Source organism: Schistocerca serialis, chromosome 1 (genome assembly GCF_023864345.2).
Source record: "Schistocerca serialis cubense isolate TAMUIC-IGC-003099 chromosome 1, iqSchSeri2.2, whole genome shotgun sequence".
NCBI classification, from domain to species: Eukaryota; Metazoa; Arthropoda; class Insecta; order Orthoptera; family Acrididae; genus Schistocerca; species Schistocerca serialis.
In genome coordinates this window covers 1,128,492,496-1,128,502,689 of record NC_064638.1, presented here as the reverse complement: position 1 = coordinate 1,128,502,689, position 10,194 = coordinate 1,128,492,496, and the positions used below count along the sequence as shown (strand labels likewise).

The window sequence follows — 10,194 nt, the reverse complement described above, 5'->3', positions numbered from 1 at the left end:
TGCCGGCCGCGGTGGCCGAGCGGTTCTAGGCGCTTCAGTCCAGAACCGCGCGACTGCTACGGTCGCAGGTTCGAATCCTGCCTCGGGCATGGGTGTGTGTAATGTCCTTAGGTTAGTTAGGTTTAAGTAGTTCTAAGTTCTAGGGGACTGATGACCTCAGATGTTAAGTCCCATAGTGCTCAGAGCCATTTGAACCAGCCACTTATAGCTGGCTCATCAGCGCTCTTTCATTTTCCCGTCCAGTTGCACTACTAATCCTGCTTTCTTTGTCAACGTGACTGGAGCTCCGTTTGTAGACACATAGTAGTCAGTTTCATGATAAACCTACACCACAAGGAAGTTACGCAAACTGGTCACAAATTGATTTTCATACAGGTATTGATGGAAATTGCCAACGGCCTTGCCGCAGTGGTAACACTGGTTCCCGTCAGATCACCGAAGTTAAGTGCTGTTGGGCTGGGCTAGCACTTGGATGGGTGAACATCGGGTCTGCCGAGCGCTGTTGGCAAGCGGGGTGCACTCAGCCCTTGTGACGCAAACTGAGGAGCTACTTGATTGAGAATTAGCGGCTCCGGTCTCGGAAACTGGCATACGGCCGGGAGAGCGGTGTGCTGACCTCCATATCCGCCTCCAGTGACGCCTGTGGGCTGATGATGATACGGCGGCCGGTCGGTGCCGTTGGACCTTCATGTTCTGTTCGGGAGGAGTTTAGTTTTAGTTTTTATTGATGGAAATTGCGAAATTGTTAACTTTGGCGTCCGACGCCTGAATGGGTGATGCTGCAGCGCAGTTTCATCGCGCAGCTGGCGAGAATAGTAAACAGGGGACATATTGATACCAGTGCATAAAGTCCTTAAGAATTTCATTCCGTGTACTCAGTTGGGCAGTTACTATGCCTCTCAGGCGCGCGAACAATATACGCAGATTTCAGCATTTGAGAGAGGACGTGTAGTTGGGCGCAAGGAAGCCGGTTTGAGTAATCGATGAGCCGCTTGACATTTGAACAGGAGCGATGCTGCTATTCGACTATGATGACGGGAATGAACACAGCTTCAAGTAGGCAGGGTCGACCGAGAGAGGCGACAGACCTAGATTACCAGGCATCTACATCTACATTTATACTCCGCAAGCCACCCAACGGTGTGCGGCGGAGGGCACTTTACGTGCCACTGTCATTACCTCCCTTTCCTGTTACAGTCGCGTATGGTTCGCGGGATGAACGACTGTCTGAAAGCCTCCGTACGCGCTCTAATCTCTCTAATTTTATATTCGTGATCTCCTCGGGAGGTATAAGTAGGGGGAAGCAATACATTCGATACCTCATCCAGAAACGCACCCTCTCGAAACCTGGCGAGCAAGCTACACCGCGATGCAGAGCGCCTCTCTTGCAGAGTCTGCCACTTGAGTTTGTTAAACATCTCCGTAACGCTATCACGGTTACCAAATAACCATGTGACGAAACGCACCGCTCTTCTTTGGATCTTCTCCATCTCCTCTGTCAACCCGACCTGGTACGGATCCCACACTGATGAGCAATACTCAAGTATAGGTAGAACGAGTGTTTTGTAAGCCACCTCCTTTGATGATGCACTACATTTTCTAAGCACTCTCCCAATGAATCTCAACCTGGTACCCGCCTTACCAACAATTAATTTTATATGATCATTCCACTTCAAATCGTTCCGTACGCATACTCCCAGATATTTTACAGAAGTAACTGCTACCAGTGTTTGTTCCGCTATCATATAATCATACAATAAAGGATCCTTCTTTCTATGTATTCGCAATACATTACATTTGTCTATGTTAAGGGTCAGTTGCCACTCCTTGCACCAAGTGCCTATCCGCTGCAGATCTTCCTGCATATCGCTACAATTTTCTAATGCTGCAACTTCTCTGTATACTACAGCATCATCCGCGAGAAGCCGCACGGAACTTCCGACACTATCTACTAGGTCATTTATATATATTGTGAAAAGCAATGGTCCCATAACACTCCCCTGCGGCACGCCAGAGGTTACTTTATCGTCTGTAGACGTCTCTCCATTGATAACAACATGCTGTGTTCTGTTTGCTAAAAACTCTTCAATCCAGCCACACAGCTGGTCTGATATTCCGTAGGCTCTTACTTTGTTTATCAGGTGACAGTGCAGAACTGTATCGAACGCCTTCCGGAAGTCAAGAAAAATAGCATCTACCTGGGAGCCTGTATCCAATATTTTCTGGGTCTCATGAACAAATAAAGCGAGTTGGGTATCACACGATCGCTGTTTCCGGAATCCATGTTGATTCCTACAGAGTAGATTCTGGGTTTCCATAAACGACATGATACGCGAGCAAAAAACAGGTTCTAAAATTCTACAACAGATCGACGTCAGAGATATAGGTCTATAGTTCTGCGCACCTGCTCGACGACCCTTCTTGAAGACTGGGACTACCTGTGCTATTTTCCAATCATTTGGAACCTTCCGTTCCTCTAGAGACTTGCGGTACACGGCTGTTAGAAGGGGGGCAAGTTCTTTCGCGTACTCTGGGTAGAATCGAATTGGCAGTCGTCAGAGAGGCACTGAGAGCCCCGGATTCGTCGTTATCGTCGATTCGATGTGCAGCTGGTGCTTCAGTCACCTTAAGGACCATTAATAGGTGGCTCATAGGGGCTGAGCTCACGGCGGCTCTTACGCAGACTACTATAGACCTTTTTACAACTACAAGTCCATTTGCAGTGGTGTCGGGCACATTCGGCCTGGAATCTCACTGACTGGAGTACATTTGTCTTCAGTGATGAGTCCCGCTTCTAACTGAGCCTCGATGACCAGCGAGGAAGTGTGTGGAGACACACCAGATAACGATGGTGATACCAAACAAACTGTCGTCCGCCATACGGCCTCACGATCAGAAGAGATGGTCTGGGATGCCATTTAATTTCATAGCAGGACCCTTTGGTTGCCATCAGAGGCACCATTACAGCACACCGGTTCGTCGACGATATTCTACGCAACGTTTTGTTGCCATTCATGGCAAGCAATCCTGGGCTTACACTTCAGCAAGACAATGCCCGCCCACACAGGACGAGAGTTTCTACTGATTGTCTTTGTGGTTGCCAAACCCTACCTTGGCCAGCAAGGTTGCCAGATCTCTCCCCAGTTGAGAACGTTTGCAGCACTGTGGGTACGGTCATCTAGCCAGCTCGGTACTTTGACCATCTAATGCCCTAAGTGGACAGAATTTGGCACGATATCCCTCGGGATGATACCCAACAACTCTGTCAACCAATGCCAAGCCGAATAACTTCTTGCCAGTGGTGGACTAATTCGTTATTGACTTGCTCAATTAGTGAAGCTCTTCCACTTGAATAAATCATACAATTTTTGTGAAATTGCGATCAATTTTATTTTTGTCTGTACGTGTACAGCACATCTACCGATTTCCGCCCTATTCGGATAACGACTTCCTAGTGAGCCGTTCTTTTTTTTCGTGTATTTACCCTTCCCCTTGAGAAGACACACAAAGTATTCCCAGAATACATTTTCACTCTGCATCACAGTGAGCCAGTCAGTAGAGCACCTGTCCGACTAAGACGAAGGTTTCAGATTCGAGTGCCGGTGCTGCTCACAGTTTTAATCTGTGTGGGAGTTTCAGTAAAATATGTTGTTTATAAGCTAGCAGACGATATCAGTAGAGCCGCCCATCATACACTACTGGCCATTACAATTGATACACCACGAAGATGACGTGCTACAGACGCGAAATTTAACCGACAGGAAGAAGATGCTGTGATATGCAAATGATTAGCTTTTCAGAGTATTCACACAAGGTTGGCGCCGGTGGCGACAATCCACAACGTGCTGACATGAGTCAAGTTTCCAATCTATTTCTCATACACAAACAGCAGTTGACCGGCGTTGCCTGGTGAAACGTTGTTGTGATGCCTCGTGTAAGGAGGAGAAATGCGTACTATCACGTTTCCGACTATGAAAAAGGTCGGATTGTAGCCTATCGCGATTGCGGTTTATCGTATCGCGACATTGCTGCTCGCGTTGGTCGCGATCCAATGACTGTTAGCAGAAAATGGAATCGGTGGGTTCAAGAGGGTAATACGGAACGCCGTGCTGGATCCCAACGGCCTCGCATCACTAGCTGTCGAGATGACAGGTATCTTATCCACATGGCTGTAGCGAATTGTGCAGCCACGTCTCGATCCCTGAGTCGACAGATAAGGACGTTCCCAAGACAACAACCATCTGCACGAACAGTTCGACGACGTTTGCAGCAGCATGGACTATCAGCTCCGTGGCTGCGGTTACCCTTGACGCTGCATCACAGACAGAAGCGCCTGCGGTGGTGTACTCCAATACGAACCTGGGTGCACTAATGGCAAAACGTCATTTTTTTCGGATTAATCCAGGTTCTGTTTACAGCATCATGATGCTCGCATCCGTGTTTGGCGACATCGCAGTGAACGCACATTGGAAGCGTGTATTCGTCATCGCCACACTGGCGTGTCACCCTGCGTGAGGGTATGGGGTGCCATTGGTTACACGTCTCGGTCACCTTTTGTTCGGATTGACGACACTTTGAACAGTGGACGTTACATTTCAGATGTGTAACGACCCGTGGCTCTACCCTTCATTCGATCCCTGCGAAACCCTACATTTCAGCAGGATAACGCACAATCGCATGTTGCAGGTCCTGTACCGGCCTTTCTGGATACAGAAAATGTTCAACTGCTGCCCTGGCCAGCACATTCTCCAGATCTCTCACCAATTGAAAACGTCTAGTCAACGGTGGCCCAGCAACTGACTCGTCACAATACGCCAGTCACTACTCTTGATGAACTGTGGTACGGCCAGAGGTGGTTGTTCTGGGTACTGATTTCTCAGGATCTACGCACCTAAATTGCGTGAAAATGTAATCACATGTTAGTTCTAGGATAATATATCTGTCCAATGAATACCCGTTTATCATATGCATTTCTTCTTGGTGTAGCAATTTTAATGGTCAGTAGTGTACATCTCGTGCTTCATTCTGTCGGTTTGGTTAATGTAGCAATCAGAAAATGCTTGAACTGACTGCACAGTAATTGCATTCACATACCATACGTAGTTTTGCGTTTGCAGAAGTTCACAATTTTGCGAATGACACTTTACATGTGTACGGCGATGATTTAATTACGTACAGGTTGAATTTTGTTTCAATAGATTTGTATAACAGTACATATCTATACAAGTATGGTAATGGAAGTTTCTTTCTGCAAAGACAGGCTGACGATGGTCTTAAAACCGATCGAAATCGGCTGTTTCAGTAAAGAATAAGTTTAATCATATGATGGAGTTTCCTAATATTTCTTCAATTTACGATACATATAAATTTGATTCCTTTTCCTCTCTGGCATGAGTAAGTAAATTCTGGATACTCATCTGACCTGTAAGAAATAATGCTCTAGAGTAGTTCGCTTACACGAAGCAAAAAAGAGTTTTTAATTATGCAGCCACATTGCAGCTTCGCGTCACGATTCTTGGACGCAGGATATTGCGAGCGAGGCAGCTGGCCTTTGTCTTGAGCTATTGTCTGTTGCGGTCTCCTTTTCTAGCCGATGTAAGTCGCCCCACCGCGTACTCAGAGCAGTGTTCCAGTTCTGCTTCTTTAGGGTGACGTGGTTCACTCGGTCGGAAAAATTTGTGTCGTAAAACACGGAACTCTAACTGATAATTTGGATAAGGATGTGTTCCTTCTCACGTCTTATGAAAAGAGCGTGAGATTCAGGATGTAAACCGTATAATGCTCTGGCTGCGCTAGACTTAGAGTCGGTCTGGCCGCTTATAGACCTCACTCAAATCAAACCAGACATGTGTGTTGATACATTCTTGGCGGCAGTGGAAAGGAAGACACAAACTAATGATCGATTTTAAATAAAAACAACGAATCTCTCTCTCTCTCTCTCTCTGTGCGTGTGTGTGTGTGTGTGTGTGTGTGTGTGTGCGTGTGTGTGTGTACTTGATCCTGGTGTCAAATTATGCAGTCTTTCAAACAGGCGTTAGTACTCGTAGATGGTGCATGGTATTTGTCGAAACAGTGCTTCTGTCTGGAGTTCCACAAGAAAGTGGTTTTTGTTGACTCCAGTTCTGTTAGTTAAAAACCTCATGCTGTATTTGTGTACTTGTATTGAAGCACATATAACAGTGCCTCAGTGTTGATGGCAAGGAGCAAAAATTTTCTTACGGCTATTTTGTCGAAAGTGGATATTTTTAAGACCGCGACTACATACAAAATACAAGTTGATTCCTGCGAAGAAAACAACAGGAACCAGTCGCTGTTAATAATAACATGTAATTACACAATTGGCACCGCTACGGGTTTCAACTGACAGGTTCATTTTCAGATGTCAGTTCACTTTCATATTAGGTTTTATTGTTGTTAACATTGCTTGTTGAAAAGAAAAACAGCCGACAACTAGTGTAAAAAGCAACAAATGAAATGAAAAACGGACAGCCGTCTGATGACGAGCCTATAGGTTCGAAACCGGTAGCGTCACTGTTTATGTAAATAATTAGCGACATTAACAAAAGCTGATTGCTGTTTTCTTCTTTCCAATAATGAACTTGAAAAGGCCTTCGTATCACCGCATAGGGCCAGTTAGTTTCCTGGTATGGCGCATAGAACATTGTTAATAAAGAATTTATTTTGTGATTGTCTCATTACTTTTTACGGTAGTGCGGTGAGCAGCATAATTCAGCGGTATCAGAATTCAAGTTTTTTGATGCAAATCCTGAATGTGCATAAAGAGAGATATTGTTTTTTCACTCCTCCAACAAACGTCAGATTTGGCACTAGGAGAGTTTTCCGTTTACACTCTTCATACGATTTTGAATTTTTGTGATTTGTTGTTGTTGTGGTCTTCAGTCCTGAGACTGGTTTGATGCAGCTCTCCATGCTACTCTACCCTGTGCAAGCTTCTTCATCTCCCAGTACCTACTGCAACCTACATCCTTCTGAAGCTGCTTAGTGGCCGGCCGAAGTGGCCGTGCGGTTAAAGGCGCTGCAGTCTGGAACCGCAAGACCGCTACGGTCGCAGGTTCGAATCCTGCCTCGGGCATGGATGTTTGTGATGTCCTTAGGTTAGTCAGGTTTAACTAGTTCTAAGTTCTAGGGGACTAATGACCTCAGCAGTTGAGTCCCATAGTGCTCAGAGCCATTTGAACCATCTGCTTAGTGTATTCATCTCTTGGTCTCCCTCTACGACTTTTACCTTCCACGCTGCCCTCCAATACTAAATTGGTGATCCCTTGATGCCTCAGAACATGTCCTACCAACCGATCCCGTCTTCTGGTCAAGTTGTGCCACAAACTTCTCTTCTCCCCAATCCTGTTCAATACTTCGTCATCAGTTATGTGATCTACCCATCTAATCTTCAGCATTCTTCTGTAGCACCACATTTCGAATGCTTCTATCCTCTTCTTGTCCAAACTATTTATCGCCCATGTTTCACTTCCATACATGGCTACACTCCATACAAATGCTTTCAGAAATGACTTCCTGACACTTAAATCTATACTCGATGTTAACAAATTTCTCTCCTTCAGAAAAGCTTTCCTTGCCATTGCCAGTCTACATTTTATATCCTCTCTACTTCGACCATCATCAGTTATTTTGCTCCCCAAATAGCAAAACTCCTTTACTACTTTAAGTGTCTCATTTCCTAATCTAATTCCCTCAGCATCACCCGACTTAATTCGACTACATTCCATTATCCTCGTTTTGCTTTTGTTGATGTTCATCTTATATCCTCCTTTCAAGACACTGTCCATTCCATTCAACTGCTCTTCCAAGTCCTTTGCTGTCTCTGACAGAATTACAATGTCATCGGCGAACCTCAAAGTTTTTATTTCTTCTCCAATATACAGATTGAACAACATCGGGGAGGGTATACAACCCTGTCTTACTCCCTTCCCAACCACTGCTTCCCTTTCATGTCCCTCGACTCTTATAACTGCCATCTGGTTTCTGTACAAATTGTTAATAGCCTTTCGCTCCCTGTATTTTACCCCTGCCACCTTTAGAATTTGAAAGAGAGTATTCCAGTCAACATTGTCAAAAGCTTTCTCTAAGTCTACAAATGCTAGAAACGTAGGTTTGCCTTTCCTTAATTTATTTTTTAAGATAAGTCGTAGGGTCGGCATTGACTCATGTGTTCCAGTATTTCTACGGAATCCAAACTGATCTTCCCCGAGGTTGGCTTCTACTAGTTTTTTCATTCGTCTGTAAAGAATTCGTGTTAGTATTTTGCAGCTGTGCCTTATTAAACTGATAGTTCGGTAATTTTCACATCTGTCAACATCTGTTTTCTTTGGGATTGGAATTATTATATTCTTCTTGAAGTCTGAGGGTATTTCGCCTGTTTCATACATCTTGCTCACCAGATGGTAGAGTTTTGTCAGGACTGGCTCTCCCAAGGCCGTCAGTAGTTCCAATGGAATGTTGTCTACTCCAGGGGCCTTGTTTCGACTCAGGTCTTTCAGTGCTCTGTCAAACTCTTCACGCAGTATCGTATCTCCCTTTTCATCTTCATCTACATCCTCTTCCATTTCCATAATATTGTCCTCAAGCACATCGCCCTTGTATAGACCCTCTATATACTCCTTCCACCTTTCTGCTTTCCCTTCTTTGCTTAGAACTGGGTTTCCTTCTGAGCTCTTGATATTCATACAAGTCGTTCTCTTATCTCCAAAGGTCTCTTTAATTTTCCTGTAGGCAGTATCTATCTTACCCCTAGTGAGATAAGCCTCTACATCCTTACATTTGTCCTCTAGCCATCCCTGTTTAGCCATTTTGCACTTCCTGTCGATCTCATTTTTGAGACGTTTGTATTCCTTTTTGCCTGCTTCATTTACTGCATTTTTATATTTTCTCCTTTCATCAATTAAATTCAATATTTCTTCTGTTACCCAAGGATTTCGACCAGCCCTCGTCTTTTTACCTACTTGATCCTCTGCTGCCTTCACTACTTCATCCCTCAAAGCTACCCATTCTTCTTCTACCGTATTTCTTTCCCCCATTGCTGTCAATTGTTCCCTTATGCTCTCCCTGAAACTCTGTACAACCTCTGGTTCTTTCAGTTTATCCAGGTCCCATCTCCTTAAATTCCCACCTTTTTGCAGTTTCTCCAGTTTTAATCTACAGGTCATAACCAATAGATTGTGGTCAGAGTCCACATCTGCCCCTGGAAATGTCTTACAATTTAAAACCTGGTTCCTAAATCTCTGTCTTACCATTATATAATCTATCTGATACCTTTTAGTATCTCCAGGGTTCTTCCATGTATACAACCTTCTTTCATGATTCTTAAACCACGTGTTAGCTATGATTATGTTGTGCTCTGTGCAAAATTCTACCAGGCGGCTTCCACTTTCATTTCTTAGCCCCAATCCATATTCACCGACTATGTTTCCTTCTCTCCCTTTTCCTACACTCGAATTCCAGTCACCGATGACTATTAAATTTTCGTCTCCCTTCACTATCTGAATAATTTCTTTTATTTCATCATACATTTCTTCAATTTCTTCATCATCTGCAGAGCTAGTTGGCATATAAACTTGTACTACTGTAGTAGGTGTGGGGTTCGTATCTATCTTGGCCACAATAATGCGTTCACTATGCTGTTTGTAGTAGCTTACCCGCATTCCTATTTTCCTATTCATTATTAAACCTACTCCTGCATTACCCCTATTTGATTTTGTGTTTGTAACGCTGTAGTCACCTGACCAGAAGTCTTGTTCCTCCTGCCACTGAACTTCACTAATTCCCACTATATCTAACTTCAACCTATCCATTTCCCTTTTTAAATTTTCTAACCTACCTGCCCGGTTAAGGGGTCTGACATTCCACGCTCCGATCCGTAGAACGCCAGTTTTCTTTCTCCTGATAACGACATCCTCCTGAGTAGTCCCCGCCCGGAGATCCGAATGGGGGACTATTTTACCTCCGGAATATTTTACCCAAGAGGACGCCATCATCATTTAATCATACAGTAAAGCTGCATGCCCTCGGGAAAAATTACAGCTGTAGTTACCCCTTGCTTTCAGCCGTTCGCAGTACCAGCACAGCAAGGCCGTTTTGACTATTGTTACAAGGCCAGATCAGTCAATCATCCAGACTGTGGCCCTTGCAACTACTGAAAGGGTTGCTGCCCCTCTTCAG

General features: G+C 44.6%; 1 pseudogene; it reads left to right on the top strand.

Moving 5' to 3' along the window:
• The first annotated feature begins 390 nt into the window (after positions 1-390).
• On the top strand, positions 391-508 carry LOC126429792 (5S ribosomal RNA; annotated as a pseudogene).
• The last annotated feature ends 9,686 nt before the right edge of the window (positions 509-10,194 follow it).